We start from the raw sequence: 16,221 nt of genomic DNA on the forward strand, positions 1-16,221 counted from the left end.
CTCCAAGCAAGAAAAGCCACCTCCATCGAAGAAGGGAGGATGCACTTCTGTGATGCCCTTATGAGTGCTGCACTGGCAAATGTTTAACATCCATTCTCCGGGAAGGGGGTTAGGGACAGCCCTGATTTGTGGCATTTCAAATGCTTGTAACTGACTTCAAATTGTGAACATATCATGGCCACAGAGTAGAGATGAGATAAATGCAGTTGATCTCAGGAGCCGGCAAGAGCTGCTTCCAGCACACAATACAGAGCGGGGAAAGGCTATGAGTTCAAGGCTTTGGAATCACCCCACATTGTCTAATTCTGATGCTTAGGATCCTCCAGTCCTATAGTTTTCTGAGCATCGTTCTCTCTCACTTTCTCATACAAGGACTGGCAAGACTCTAAAATCAACTGATAGTACAATTTAGCGATCATAATATCAAACTTGGAGTTTGATTTTCACCTACACGAAAGTTGAAAGAATTGGAGAGAATTGAGACTGTGTTAGGATTGTGAGAGTTCCAGGAACTCAGTCTTTGCCATAATCAATAATTTAAGAAGATTAACTTATCATTTATCTTTTTTTTTTTTTTAAGCTATTCGGTGCCCTCCAAACATCCCCAGCATCTCTACAGTCTTTTATCTTTCCAATGACAGTGGCAACTTGGTTTCCCCAAAACCTGGCCTTGAATAGGCATTTCATTCTAAGAGAGCCTTTCATTACAGGGACCAGAGGCACTGTTCATTTAGCTCTTTCACCGTGGCATAGGATGGGTTACTAGGGTCATGTCTGTAAGGACAAATGGAATTTCGCTCCTTTTGGCCCCAGTCTGAAAATCAATTCCACTTACTGACTTTTCACTCCACTTTCCCTAAAACTCTATTACATTAAACTGAATCCAAAGTATGATTTTCTGTACTACTGAGGTCTTTAGCTCAAAGGAAGATAAACCAAATATGTTTCAATTAAGGGAAGCAAATAATTTATGGCAAAGATATTAGTTAGCTCACAGAGTTATATGAAACTTAGCCAAGAAGGCTCAGAAAGTCAGTGGGAACCGAGGGAGTTTTCTCAACAAGAAACGCTGCATAGGAAAAGGCTAGACTGGGACACCACAAAGTCTCTAGCTCGCACTATCACCTCTGTTCCAGTCTCTGCTGCTGCTGCTACTGTGGCTCTGTGGATCGTTTTTCTTCTATCCTCCAGATGGGACCACCTGACTGTCAAACCAAGGCTATGTGCCTGTGTCCTCTCTGCCTGGGTATAGAAAGACAAAGCATATGACCTCTTCATCCTTGGACATGAAGCCCTGCCTTCTGCCAAGACTTGAAAACTCAATGTGGAAAGAGTGTTCATATGCCCAGTAGTCTGAAATGATCACAATTGTGTTTGATAGATTAGGAATTAGATGCTTTCATAGAACAGTTTCAAGGGACTGGGGAGCAGAAAGTGAGACTACAATAAAGAGAGGAGTAAATTAGATAAAGAAGAACAATTACAGGAACTAATGATGACAGACTAATCTTTTAAGAAGTTTCATAGAAGTAGAGGAGATAGTATCTTGAAGGGCAATGCAGATTTGGAAGTAATGCTTTGTTTCTTTTCTTTATAAGAGGTAAATTCAAGTCAATCAGAGAATGCACTTAAGAGAAAAAGACTGAATTCGGTAATTATGGGGATAATTGAGGAATGAATGGAAATGGGTAAAATTAAGAGCACGTGTGTGGATTAACATTCTAAAAGAAGAGGATAATACTTTCCCTAAAATAGGAGACAGGAAAAGAACTAATGATGACAATGATATCATAAATCAAAGAGGGGCATGTAACAGTTGTTTGTTAAAGGAGATCAGGCAGCCTTGATCTTTTCACTTCAACAGGACATAAGAGCAGCGCCCAAAGCTGAAGGAATGAGGCAGAGTTAGAAACCCAGGATAAGGGAAAAACATTTAGAAAAGCTACCATGAACAGTGATAATGAATGGGGCATGAATCTACTAGTGGAATTGGGGATCACTTCCTATCTGACTGACTAAAAAGCTATTTAATAATAGCCACTGAAGTGAAGCTGATAGATTTTTCCATTAGGAATAACATATACTAAATCCAGCTTCCACAGCCCTAGTAACAGCCTTCAGTGTGGTTATACGAACAACAGAGGCAGAAGATTTTAGCCTCACATCCCCCAACACACATCAAATGTGCAACTACTCACCTTCTTGTAGCTGTAGTAAGTAGAATAAAATATTGCAAGAGGATGAAGTGATTGTGACAAATGATAAATGAGTACCAAATATAGCTGTCTATGACAGCTTTATCTGTGGTTTTGTGGTGTCTTTGATGCTTATTAAAGGAACTAGAATTTAATCCCCCATTAAGAGTCCAGATCAGGCCTTGGATTCACCTTGGTCTTCTGAGGTTTGTCTCTTTTCCACAGAATCTTCCAGGTGCATTTTTATAATGACACTCTATCAAGCCACTGAGATCAACTGCCAGAGCTCAATCTGCTACAGGAATCTTGCTAGAAGAAAAGAATGTTTCATCAGAGAGAGTCATTCATCCCGGCCCACACCTCTCCTGCTCTGATCTTCCACTGTTAAAAGCATAACACACTGGAGGAAGATTGTGCTATATTTCATGCGTGCTCTGCGCCACCACCAAGGGACAGTCCCATCTGTTATTTGCTCTCAGCTTTGCTTACTGATAAAACAGGAAGGACAGCTTGCTGATGGGCTCTTTGAAGCAAATGGATCCTCTCTTTCCTGCAATTAATGTTTATAAATTATTTCTACAGTAGACAGCATGTATGGTACCATGATTTCAAAATTAGTTTCAATAAATTAAGGGCCTGCATTCATTACAAGAGGAGCTTGATTACAATGCAACTCATGGAGTTTACTGTTGCGCTCTACCTTTTGTGAAAATTGCTGCATGAAATTAAACACTCTCATTAATTCTGTTGACTATCATCCCCTCGTAACATCTTACGATCATATGTTCAGTTATTGAAATTTCACTTTATGTATATGATCGAGTTTTAGTTGTTCACAGAAAACAGGATTCAGGACACTTCAAAATTTCAGAGACTAGGTTAATAGTCCTCTGGCTTCAGCAAATGGAAATGGCTTATGAGAACAAAGCGCAAATATAACTGAAGTGATATGGGTTTTTTTTTTCTCCCAGAATATTCTGTTGTTCAATCATATGCCATTTTTAGAGTAGAGAAATAATTATATACTTTATGGCTTCTGCACTATTTTCAAAAGGATTTTAGAAGATGAATCTCTTTTTCTAAATTGGAAAACATCCTTTTAACTCAGCTTTTCATGTTTCCTTTTTATTTCCTTGCCTCAATATCTGTGACCAAATTTGTCTATGTTTTCTTTGTAAACTAGTTCTTTTTCCATGTTAGGTAATGGTATGTTTTCTTTAAAAAAAAAAAAGAAAAGAAAAAAAAAGTGACCTTGAAATTTGTATTAGGCTAGCCACTTTTAAAGCTTTAGACTGGGAATTTTAATTTCCAAGCAACACATATCAGTTCCAAGTACAGTTGTCCCTCAATACCCATGGGCTTTGGGGCATTGATTCCAGGACCTCCTGCAGATCCCCAAATCCACAGATGCTCAAGTCTCTGATATAAAATGGTGTGGTATTTGCATATAACCTACTCACATATTACCATACACTTTAAATTATATCTAGATTACGTATAATACCTAACACAATATAAATGCTGTGTAAATGGTCGTTATACTGTTTTGCTTAAGGAATGAGAAGAAAAAGCCGGAACATGTTTGGTACAGATGAAAGTTTTTTTTCCCAAATATTTTCAATCTGATTTGTTGACTCTACAGATGTGGAACCCCCAAAGACAAAGGGCTGATTGTACAAACAAGAAAAAAATTGAGTCACAGTTTTGAAAAACTCTAGATAGGAGAGAAAAGCTTCTGAGCAATTTAAGAGTCATTCAAAGACTCTTAAAAGCTCAAGGAGGCCACCACCTCTTTATCCTTGTATGAGGTGGTTGAGAAACAGCAGACGTACAAGGAGAGAGGATCAAGGGGAGAACAGGAGATACCAAGAGTTCTAGCTGAGAAAAAAGAAAAAAACCACTCTATTTTATTTGAAAGAGCTACTCCTTGGTACACATTAATAATAGTAAAATGAAAGAAAAAAATACTGAAGCACAGAGAAAGAAAAATAGGTATGAAGCATCCTCATGCTATTAACAGGATGTATTTAGGAAAAGCAATTTTATAAAAATGCAGTCCAGCACTGTGGCTTATGCCTGTAATCCCAGCACTTTGAGAGGCCAAGGTGGACAGATCACCTGAGGTGAGGAGTTCGAGACCAGCCTGGCCAACATGGCAAAACCCTGTGTCTACTAAAAATACAAAATTAGCCCAGTGTGTAGCGGGCACCGGTAATCCCAGCTACTTGGGAGGCTGAAGCAGGGAGAATCACTTGAACCCAGGAGGCAGAGGTTGCAGCAAGCTGAGATTGCACCATTGCACTCCCGCCTGGGTGACAAGAGCAAGACTCTGTCTCAAAAAAAAAAAAAATGCATCCCAGTAGTATTGCATACTCTCTGGCCATTTCATTTATTTTATAATAACCCATAGAAGGCATGATCTATATTGCTTGTGCTCATTACACTATGAGAGTAAACTATAAAGCATGGCAGAGATTTAGACTACAGCTAATTGTGCAATATACTCTCTCTCTCTCTCTCTATATATATATATATATATATATCTTTTTTTTTTTTTTTTGTTTTCTCTCTTTCTGTTTTTTTTTTGAGACGGAGTCTTGTTCTGTCGCCCAGGCTACAGTGCAGTGGCGCGATCTCGGCTCACTGCAAGTTCCGCCTCCTGGGTTCACGCCATTCTCCTGCCTCAGCCTCCCGAGTAGCTGGGACTACAGGCGCACGCTGCCACGCCCGGCTAACTTTTTGTATTTTTTTAGTAGAGATGGGGTTTCACCATGTTAGCCAGAATGGTCTTGATCTCCTGACCTTGTGATTCGCCCGCCTCGGCCTCCCAAAGTGCTAGGATTACAGGCGTGAGCCACCGTGCCCGGCCACATTAATTGTTTTAAGATTAACTTTAGCAGAATTTGAATTACAACTTTATCAACTCCATCTTTTTATGAGAGATAAAACAAGGCCCCTTTGAGATCATACCCATAATAAAGAGTAGAAATAATAAAATATTCAGTGAGGTTTTAGTTACGATTAAATTTGTTTTATTTCTTTATTTTTTAACCTTTCAAGTACCCAGGCATTCTTAGCAGAATAAGAATAGAAGAGGTGTTCAAAACAGCCCTGATTAAATGGAGAAGTGTTCAGAAACTAATAGAACACAGTTATGAAGAGATAAGTAGAGTATAATTCATTTTTTGAAATTTCTTCAGTGGAATTAACAGAAGTAATTATCAACAAAGTAATGCTATTATTAAAAACAGAAAGGATATTACTGTCTTATGTGTGATGAATAAGACCAGTGAAATAATTTTCCTACTAAACTTAGTCATTTCTCTTTGGGGAAATTTGGATTAAGTTAGGTGCCATTAGAATGATTAGACATTCAGCAAAACACTAAGTCCAGTTTATATTCCTTAAGTCATTAAGCTCATTGAAATATTCACAGAGGTCAGAGGAGAAAATGGATTAAGACGTAAGATATTTTAAAAAGACAAGAAAATATCTTATGCATGAGCTCAGAGAATGTCTACCATGTAACTGAGTTCAGCCAGAAATGTTGACTGTCTAGTTTCAGAATTCCTAAGAACACACAATTTTTAAAAAATCAAAAATGTAATATGAGAGGTTGAAGTTAAGCCCACGGAAATATACACAGAACCTGAAAGACACTAGCCTTTCTTCTAGTCTCTCTAAACACACGTGCAGTCATCTGTTTCAAATATTTTCATGCCATCCTTCTTACAGGCCTACTTATGATGATCAGTCCCATTATTACCCCTTGATACAGTTTAGAAAACAAATTCGTGCACTAAGTAAATGGACCAAATCGTAAGTCACTGCCTCTTGCTCCAGAGTTGGCTGCTTTGATTACTCCTACACTTAACTAGTCAACTTTAAAGAAAAAAAAAAATTTTCTGCGAAGGAAATTAAGTGCCTGTTTTCAGAGAGCTAAAAGCAATCAAGGCATCTACTGTGTTATTTTCCTATCCAAGTTGACTCATGTTTAAGGCTGACTAGGAAGACATAATCACTGTCTGCTAATAACAAATAGTTTTCTTTTGATAAAAAATTTGAAAGAGTTTCTAATGCTTTATTTTATAATTTTCAGTTTTCTATTGGAGTGACATAGTGAAAGCGAGTAGCATAGGGCTAGTATTCAAGAAAGCACCAAGTTCTTAAATAAAACAGCATGGTATGTGACTACAAAGGAATAAAATTGTTTATGTATTAAAACTACCTGCCATTCTAATGGATATTTTTGTTCAAAGGAGTCTCCCCAAGAAGCTATTATTCCATTGATAGCGTTGTTCTAAGTATTTTGAAAACACCACTTTCGGAATTGACTTTGTTTGCATTTCCTGCCATACAATAAATCAGACAGTTTAGCTTTGCCGTACCCTGTATGATAGCTCAAATTCTGCTACCTCCCCTAATATATCAAAATTTATTTTTTTTTTTTTATTTTTTTTTTTTTTAAGGCAGAATCTTACTCTGTTGCCCAGGCTGGATTTCAGGGCATGATTTCAGCTCACTACAACCTCTGCCTCCCTGGTGCTAGCGATACTCATGTCTCAACCTCCTGAATAGCTGGAATGAGAGGCACACACGACCACACCTGGCTAATTTTTGTATTTTTAGTAGAGACAGGGTTTCTCCACATTGGCCAGGCTGGTCTCGAATTCCTGACATCAGGTGATCCGCCCGCCTTGGCCTCCCAAAGAGCTGGGCTTACAGGCGTGAGCTACGGTGCCCAATCCTAAAATTAATATTTTTAACTCAATATTTACTGCCTCCCCATTTCACTGACAGAATCATATAATTAAACTAAAGAATTTAAAAAAGAAATTATGGTTAGAGCTATAAATGTATTGTTGTTGTTGTTGTTTTGAGACAGGGTCTCACTCTGTCATCCAGCCTCAAGTACAAAGGCACAGTCCTAGGATCCTAAGTCGCTGCAGCCTTAAACTCCTGGGCTCAGGTGATCCTTCTGCCTCTACCTCCCAAAGTGTTAGGATTACAGGTGTGAGCCGCCCTGCCTGGCCTCGAACTATCAATTTAAATACAGAAAATTTTAAATACTTAAAATTGTGCATCTTGGCCAAGTGCGGTGGCATATACCTGTAATCCCAGCACTTTGGGAGGGTGAAGAGGGAGGATCACTTGAACCCAGGAGTTCAAGGCCAGCCTGAGTAACATAGTGACATCCCCTCTCTACAGGAAATTTAAAAATCAGTCAGACATGGTGGCACATGCCTGCTACTCAGTTCCAGCTTCTCAGGAGGCTGAGTTGGGAGGATCACTTGAGCCCAGGAAGTCAAGGCTGCAGTGAGCCATGATCATGCCACTGCACTCCAGTCTGGGTGACAGAACAAGAACTTGTCTAAAACACAAACATACAACAACAACAACAAATGTGTGTGTGTGTGTGTATACATATATATCACCAGATAAATGTTTATATGTATATCTATATACACACACATATATATCTCACTAGATGAATGTTTAGAAAGGAAAGTTACCCACATAGTCCAGCTGAAATGCCACAAAACTAGTTAACACATTTTGGTCCTCAAATGTCACATTAAGCCATCTCAATACTACTGCAAATTCCACAGCCAGCTTGGGACTATTCCTCATTCGTAGCATAATTGTTTACAATTCAAAGAATGATAATGTTCCTTCATTTAGGAAGACAAAAATTTGAAGATCAAAACTTGTTAAATTATAATCTCCAAGATAAAAATGCCTTTCATTTATTAATATTATACATAAAAGTTCTGTTATTTAAAAATTGTTAAAATATTGGTTGATAGCGTGGCATGGCAGTTTTTCAAAGTAAAACATAGCAAGTACCTACAATATGCAGTGAAGTATAAAGACACAATTCCTTTCTTTTAAACATTTATAAAGTTAAATGGCAATATTTAGTAAAATAATATCCCTCCAGAGGTATCATTGCATTACTGTAATTATTGTTTTTAGTAAGATCTATTTCCTTGGAAGGACTAGTGGCAAATATGAATAAAACAAATGTACAGGCTTATTGCATATATTACATATCTACTGTGTTCTGTTTATTACATAAAAATTGTCACCATTTATAAAGAATTTACTAAGATCCAGACACTATACTTAGAGGTTATATAATCTTTATTTTGGGCCTATAAAGGGGGCACTGTTGACCTTGTTTTAAAGATAAGTAGAGCAAAGTTCAGAAAGGTTAATAATTTGCTCTTGGCTTCTTATCTAAGAAGTGGTAGGGTCAAAATTTAAACCCAAGTCTAACTTCAAAGTTTGCATTCTTGTTGACTATTTCTGAAAGCTTAGATTTCACTTATCCTAGCTGTTGAATTTTTAGTAGGAAAATTCTCAGTCTCTAGAAGTTGAAATGCATAAACTGTTGTATATGACAGTATCTATCAGCAAAAGAAACACAAGTTAGACAATGTTTAAGCTGAAATTAAACTCCATGTCCTATTTCTCATTTCAAAAATGATTAAATACTTTTCTTTCCCTGCTGGATTATCACCAGAATGGCATATGATATCTCTGGAATCTACCATCCAGTCCCAAATGACCAGGGGACAAAAGCTGCTTTCATGTCATTTCTAAGCAAAAGCCGAAGGGCCAAAAATCACTGGGGAAATTTGCTGAGGTGAGATTTTCAGTTCAATTTTATTCTCCCTTGAGGTTCAAACAAACTTCAGATAATCATCTTGAACTTGGTGATGAACCAAACACAGACTACGGTTTCTCGGAGGGTCAGCCCTTCCATTTAGAAAAAGGCACAGCGTAAAGTGACAAGCCAAATGGGGTCAGATGTTCAATACTTGGCGAAAACCTCAGCTGTCGTATTGAAACAATGTTGACAACATGGCAGGCTTTAAAATAAATCCCCTTGGAGGCTATTGATATCATTCTCGCTTTCCCTTCTGTCTCCTATCCAGGCTCGCTGCTTTCTGAAGGACATGCCAATCATGCACAGCACTTACTAGAAACTGCAAGACTGCACAACATGATGGTATTTATTCCAGGAATAGGAGCCAGTCCTGGGCACACACATAAGGGGACTTCCTTCACTCCCCAGAAAAAGAGAAAGCATGCTGACACACATCTGCCCAAGCAATCAGAAAGCAGCTAAAGCCACCACAGTCCTCACTCACCAACAGTTAGACTTTTTCAATAGATTTTATTGAAGAAAGTGAATGCTGAGCACCATGAGTTCTCATAAACAATCAATTTTGGCAAATGCTTTAAGAATATTGGTTAATTGCAGTTAGGCATCGTCAATGTATTTTTTTTTTTTTTTTTTTTGGAAAGAAAGAAGCTGGCTTACCAACATTAAGTTAAACACCTTGTAAGGTTTAGAAATATGAATCAACAAACTATTAGGGTGGTACCATCTCTCTATAATAAACCAATGCAAATTGATTAAGTATAGCCTGAAAGTTTAGCACAAATCATAACTACATTCAAGCTTTGAATTTCACAACTAGGGATTAATTTTGCATGTCAACTTTACCGAGCTTATGGGATGCCCAGATATCTGATTAAACATCATTTCTGGATGTGTTTGTGAGGGTGTTTCTGTGAGAGATTAGCATCTGAAGGCTGGGTGTGGTGGCTCATGCCTGTAATCCTAGCACTTTGGGAGGCCGAGGTGGGCAGATTGCCTGAGCTCAGGAGTCTGAGACCAGCCTGGGCAACATGGTGAAACACCATCTCTACTAAAAATCACAAAACTTAGCCAGAGATGGTGGCGCACTCCTGTAGTCCCAGCTACTAGGGAGGCTGAGACATGAGAATTGCGTGAGCCTGGGAGGTGGAGGTTGCAGGGAGCCAAGAACATACTCCAGCCTGGACAATAAAGTGAGACCCTGTATCAGAAAGAAGGGTGGGGGGGAGAGAGAGAGAGAGAGAGAGCGAGCAGGCGGGAGGGAGGGAGGGAGGGAGAGAGAGATTAGCATTTGAATCTGTGGACTGAGTAAAGCAGATGACCCTCATCAATGTGGGTGGGAGAGAGAGAGAGAGAGAGGGAGGGAAGGAGGGAAGGAGGGAGAGAGAGAGAGACAGAGATTAGCATTTGAATAGGTGGACTGAGTAAAGCAGATGACCCTCGTCAATGTGGGTGGGAGAGAGAGAGAGACAGAGAGAGAGAGGAAGGGAAGGGGGGGAGAGAGAGAGAGAGATTAGCATTTGAACAGGTGGACTGAGTAAAGCAGATGACCCTCGTCAATGTGGGTTGGGGGGAGGGAGGGAGAGAGAGAGAGAGAGAGAGAGAGAGATTAGCGTTTGAATCAGTGAACTGAGTAAAGCAGATGACCCTTGTCAGTGTGGGTGGGACTTCTCCGATCCATTGAGGGCTTAAATGAAACAAGGCTGAGGAAGGTTGATTCAATCTCTGCCTGACTGCTGGGACTGAGACATCAATCTTCTGCTCTCAGTGCTCTTCCAGACTCAGACTGGAATGTACACTATCAACTCTCCAGTTCTAAGGCCTTCAAATTACAACCTGGGTCTCCAGCTTGCAGATGGCAGATCGTGGGACTTCATGGGACTTCTCAGACTCCATAATCAAGTAAGCCAATTTAATGTAATAAATCTCATATGTATATAATTATATATATATAAATCTCATATATGTGTGTGTGTATAAGGTTGGTGCAAATGTAATTGAGGTTTTTCCATTGAAAGTAATGTCCAAAACCCTTACTGCCATTGAAAATAATGTCCAAAACAATTACTTTTGCACCAACCTAAATATTTATGTATATATACTTATATATATAATAGGAAATAATATATATATCTTCTATTGACTCTTTCTCTGGAGAACCCTAACACACCAACACAATAACCTTTCACTGTGCATGTGACATAATGAAATATGGAGAACTGTCTATGCTGTGAGGAAAATTAGCTTTTTGATACGTTGCTCCTCTGTTATAAAATAATTTATTTTCCTGTGCATATATTATAGGGGAATAATATAATGCCAATAAGCATACTTTGATATTAACCTGAGACTTTTAAACAGCTTGCATTGTCTTTGCCTTTGAGGTTTATATAATATATAACTGCCAACTCATGTATCTTTCAGTTATAAGATTCTGAGACTGGTATATAGGTATCTCAGTAAGGTTATTGGGGTTCCTAGCCCACCATGATGCCCAAGGAAATAGCTTTTTTATAATCCAAAGATGAAATACTACTGAGATTATCAAAGAAAACATTAAGAAATGTTTTTTAGAATAATCTCATCCTTTGACTAATCACCTTTCAGTGCTCTCAGAATACTAAAGCCATGGACAATTTTAAAAACTACAGGCCGGGCACGGTGGCTCATGCCTATAATCCCAGTACTTTGGGAGGCTGGGGTAGGCAGATCACAAGGTCAGCAGTTTGAGACCAGCCTTGCCAACATGGTGAAACCTCGTGTCTACGAAAAATACAAAAAAAAAAAAAGAACTATCTGGGTATGGTGACATGCACCTGTAGTCCCAGCTACTCAGGAGGCTGAGGCAGGAGAATCACTTGAACCCGGGAGGCGGAGGTGGCAGTGAGCCAAGATTGTGCCACTGCACTCCAGCCTGGTGACAGAGTGAGACTGTCTCAAAAAAAAAAAAAAAAAAAAATCGTAGAACTTGAATGGGCCATAAGATGGTCCAATTCCCTCATTTACTGGATTATGGTGCTTCATTCAGAGGCCATCTCAAAAGGCAGTGAGGAAAGAGGGCAGCTGGTTACCCATATCTGCTCCAGCCAGAGCAGCTCCTACCACTGTTCTATCTATGGTCTTTCAAGCACAGTTTACCTAAGAAAAATAAAATTGCACTTCTAAAAGAAAAATTTGAAACCACTGATCTTGTCATTTTATAGATAATCAAACTGAAATTGAGAAAGGCGAAATGATCAGGCCACTATCACACCCCTAGTTTATGATCAGGTCAGAACTGCAGACTCTTTCCTTTCCCTAGAGCTAGAACAAGCCACTCCCTTTCAGGAGACTAGAGTTCTGCTCACACTATTCCTTCTGTTAACATCATCCAGTCTCCTCTTATTTCCTGAATGTCTTGCTTATTTTCTCAACATACATTCATGAAGCTTTTTTTTTTTTTTGGAATTCTGGCCAGTTTTATCCATTTAACCACACAGTTATGGAATGTTCTGAAGAAAAAGCATGGGGAGGAACAGGCTTAAGCACAAAGGAAAACAGAACTAGGGTGAAATGTTCCCTTCAATACAAAATTATCATGTTTACATTGTCATTATTGTCTTCATCAGCATTTCTTCTATTCATACCGTACTCCATGATGGTTTATTATTACATGTGTTACCTCATTTGATTACCACTCAATAAGCCCTGTAATATATCTTAAAAAACTAAGTGCTATGAAAGTCATAAATTTATTTGCACTATGTTGCATTTTTAGGTATACTGTATTCTAATTGTCCACAAACTCTTTAGCTGATGCAATTTTTCTCACAAAATAGATTTAAAAATTTTTAAAGTCATCTGTTACATCTGTTACCTTTTTATTATCCAAGTGTCTAACAAAGAAACACATGGATAGCAAAGAATCTGCAAATCACTGGTTAACAAAACTAGAAATAAAACCAACACCTTTAACCACAGTGTCAAATGGCAAAAAGTCAAGAGCAGAAAAGTGGAGACCAACTGCAGATAAGCTGCAGATAAACGGCAGGAGTGCTGCAGCCTTAGGTGACCTCCTGGCAGCTTTTGATGCTAATGATCATGCCCTCCTTCCTGGAGCTTTCCACTTCCTTTGTTTTATATATCACTGCTCCCTTTTTCACTCTTTAAAGCTTCCTTCCAAGTGTCATTTTATGGTTTTGCTGACCCTCCACATATTTTCATATTTCTGAGTATTTGCTCATGCCATTCATTTCTCTTTCCTCTTTGCTTGAACTGCTCATCTTCCAAAATTCAGCTCAACTACCACTTCCTTTCTAAAAGCTTTCCTGACCTCCAAGATTGGAATTATTTATTCCCTCCTCTTTTTCTTTTTTTAAAAAAAAATTTCATTTTTTCAAATAGCAAAGCCACCTTTGAAAAATTGTGACAGTGAGAGAAATCTGACATAGTGGACTCCATCTTGCTTCTAATCTCCAAGCTGTACTTGGTCATTCCTGGGCATAGGCCAAGCTAATTTTAGGAATAATTTATTTTATAGTTTAACCTTAAAGCAAGGATGATAATGGTCTTTCCCCAAAACTAAACAGCCTTTGTAAAACTAATGAAAGGCGTTAAGGCTAGGATTATGAAGGGAGCCTAATTCTGCTAAAATATAACCAGCTGTTGTTCAGGAGGTCACAAAATTTGTAATTTCACCAATTACTCCTGTAGATAACACCACTGTTGTAGAAGCTAAGATTGGTCTTTTGAGATGTTTTCTCATATTTTTGCATTTCTGATGACTGGCTGATTTCACCCAGATCTGTGATTCTTGACTCAACCAGTGGTGTGGCTCCCACCCAGAAGCTGACTCAGCACAAGAAAACCATTTTCCACACCCCTATGATTTCATCCCCAATCAATCAGTAGCACCCATTCCCTAGCCCCATGCCCACCAAACTATACTTGAAACACCCTAACCTTCAAGCCTTTGGGGAGATTGGTTTGAGTAATAACTCCATCTTCAGCATAGCAGCCCTTGCATCAGTGAAACTCTTTCTTTAGTGCAATGCTGTGGTCTCAGTGAATTGATTTTGTGTGTGCAGTTGACAGAAAAAAATCCCATCAGGCAATTGCAAAAGCTATTGCATTCACATAGTCCAAAATCCAAACATATATAGAGGCAGGTAGTGAAAAGTCTCCTTTGCACTATTGTTTCATTCTGTTCCCTTTCACTTCTCATTGGCTGACTTTTGTGTTTTCCAAAAATATTTATGCATAAATTAGCAAAGACAAGTTTGCTCTGGTTTTACACAAATGGCAGGGTGCTATGCAGTGCATTCTGCACATTGCTTTTTTCCACTAAACGATTATGTTTTAGAGAGAGGTGTTGTCATATTAGTACAGAGAGTATAGCATCTTTCCCATGTAGCTGCATAGTATTTTATGTCAGGGTTATAGCATAGTATATTTAATCACTCTCCTATTTATGAAACTCTAAATGATTTTTAACTTTTGTTATTATGAGCAATGATGGAATTAATAGTCTTGTACATATGTCAGAGGCGTTTGAACCACAGAGACTCCATTTTGAGTGAGGGCTAGGAAAATGATTCTGATACTTGCTGGGCTGCATTTCCAGAAAATGAGGCATCCTAAACCTCTAGAGGTTTATGGTTAAGGGAACAAATTAATAATGTTTATGAAACAGACCCAGACTTGGGAGTGGCCAGATATCCCGCTATTTGGAGAACAAAAGCACTCCTAATTTTGCTTTAAAGATAATAATATCAGTTGTTACAAAATATAGTAATTAATAAATCTAATCCTTTATCACAAACTCTTGTAGCAGAGCACATCTTCCCAAGATCTATTTTTATCATATATATATATTATATATATATATAAAAAATATATATGTGTGTGTGTATAAGTATTGTACCTAAGGTGGACACGTTCCTCCTCTTACTTTCAGGATCATCCTATTCTGTCTATGGAGTAGCTGTCCTTTCACCACTTTACTTTCATTTATTTAACTTAATTTTTTTTTTTTTTTTTGAGACAGAGTCTGGCTCTGTTGCCCAGGCTGGATTGCAGTGGCACAATCTCAACTCACTGTAACCTTCGCCTACTTGTTCAAGCAATTCTCCTGCCTCAGCTTCCCGTGTAGCTGGGATTACAGGTGCACACCACCATGCCCGGCTAATTTTTGTATTTTTAGTAGAGATGGGTTTTCCATACTGGCCAGGCTAGTTTCGAACTTCTGACTTCAAGTGATCTGTTGCCTTGGCCTCCCAAAGTGTTGGGATTACAGCCGTGAGTCACCGTGCCCGGTCCACTTTACTTCCTTAATAAACTGGCTTTTGCTTTGCACTGTGGACTCACCCTGAATTCTTTCTTGCATGAGATCCAAGAACCTGCTCTTGGGGTCTGGACTGGGACTCCTTTCCTGTAACACATATGTCATTTTGCAAAAACATGCTAGTATACTCACAGAATAAATTGGAATTTTTCCATCAGAGTATAAAATTATGATAAATATATTCAGTTATCCTCCATATGTGTTGTACCAATTTATACTTTCCCAAGCAATATGTGAAGTGCATATTTCTCCCACATTCTTAATAAGACAGTGTATCAAACTTACATATCTTTATTAATTTTATAGGTAAGAGATGTTATTTCAGTGTAATTTTATGTTTTATTTCTTTCATTATGATTCAAGTTCAACACCTTTTCATATTTTAAAGGTTATGTGTATTTCTTTTTAATGAATTATCTGTTTATATAATTTTCACATTTTTCTAGTAGGTAATTAGTCTTATTCATTTATGGAAACTTTCTACATATTAAGAAAATTAGATCTGTTTTGTGGTTACATGAGTTACAATTTTTTCCAGTGTATGCTTTCTTCGTTTTGACTCTGCTACTAATAACCCTCCTTATTTTCTAGTTGCTGTAGGGGAAAAAAAATAATTTTCCCTACCATTCATATTTCTCAAGCGGGACTCCCTTTAACAAAAGATACATTAATAGGAGAAAAACAAACACATTTATTAACATGTATATTTTTATATGAGACACCTAGGAAATGAGTAATTTTCCAGAGTAGGTCTCAAAGAAAAGCATTTAAACTTCAGGCTTACATACCATTGTTCTCTGAAACAAAGAAAGAAGGATGTGGGGAAAGGCCTGCTTATGATATGACCAGGAAAACACCTTAAACAAAGATAAGATTTGTTATGCAGATTTAAGTCAATATCTTCTCCAATTACTCATCCCTCTCTTCAGGGTGCAGAGAGGGAGACACTCTTACAAATAGAGATTTTCATTATAGATGTCAACTTTTCTTACGAAAGATCAACTTTTCAGAGCTACTTCTATGTCTGCAGTTTC

The 16,221-nt window shown here is 38.2% G+C and overlaps 1 long non-coding RNA gene across 1 annotated transcript in view; it reads left to right on the forward strand.

Moving 5' to 3' along the window:
* LOC112625244 overlaps window positions 1–2,949 on the forward strand; it is a 35,663-nt gene extending 32,714 nt beyond the window's left edge. Inside the window, exon 4 of the long non-coding RNA XR_003119548.1 lies at window positions 2,421–2,949. This is a non-coding gene — a long non-coding RNA (uncharacterized LOC112625244). The remainder of the gene's footprint in view (window positions 1–2,420) is intronic.
* The last annotated feature ends 13,272 nt before the right edge of the window (window positions 2,950–16,221 follow it).

This window comes from Theropithecus gelada, chromosome 5 (assembly GCF_003255815.1).
Source record: "Theropithecus gelada isolate Dixy chromosome 5, Tgel_1.0, whole genome shotgun sequence".
In the NCBI taxonomy this organism is placed as follows: Eukaryota; Metazoa; Chordata; class Mammalia; order Primates; family Cercopithecidae; genus Theropithecus; species Theropithecus gelada.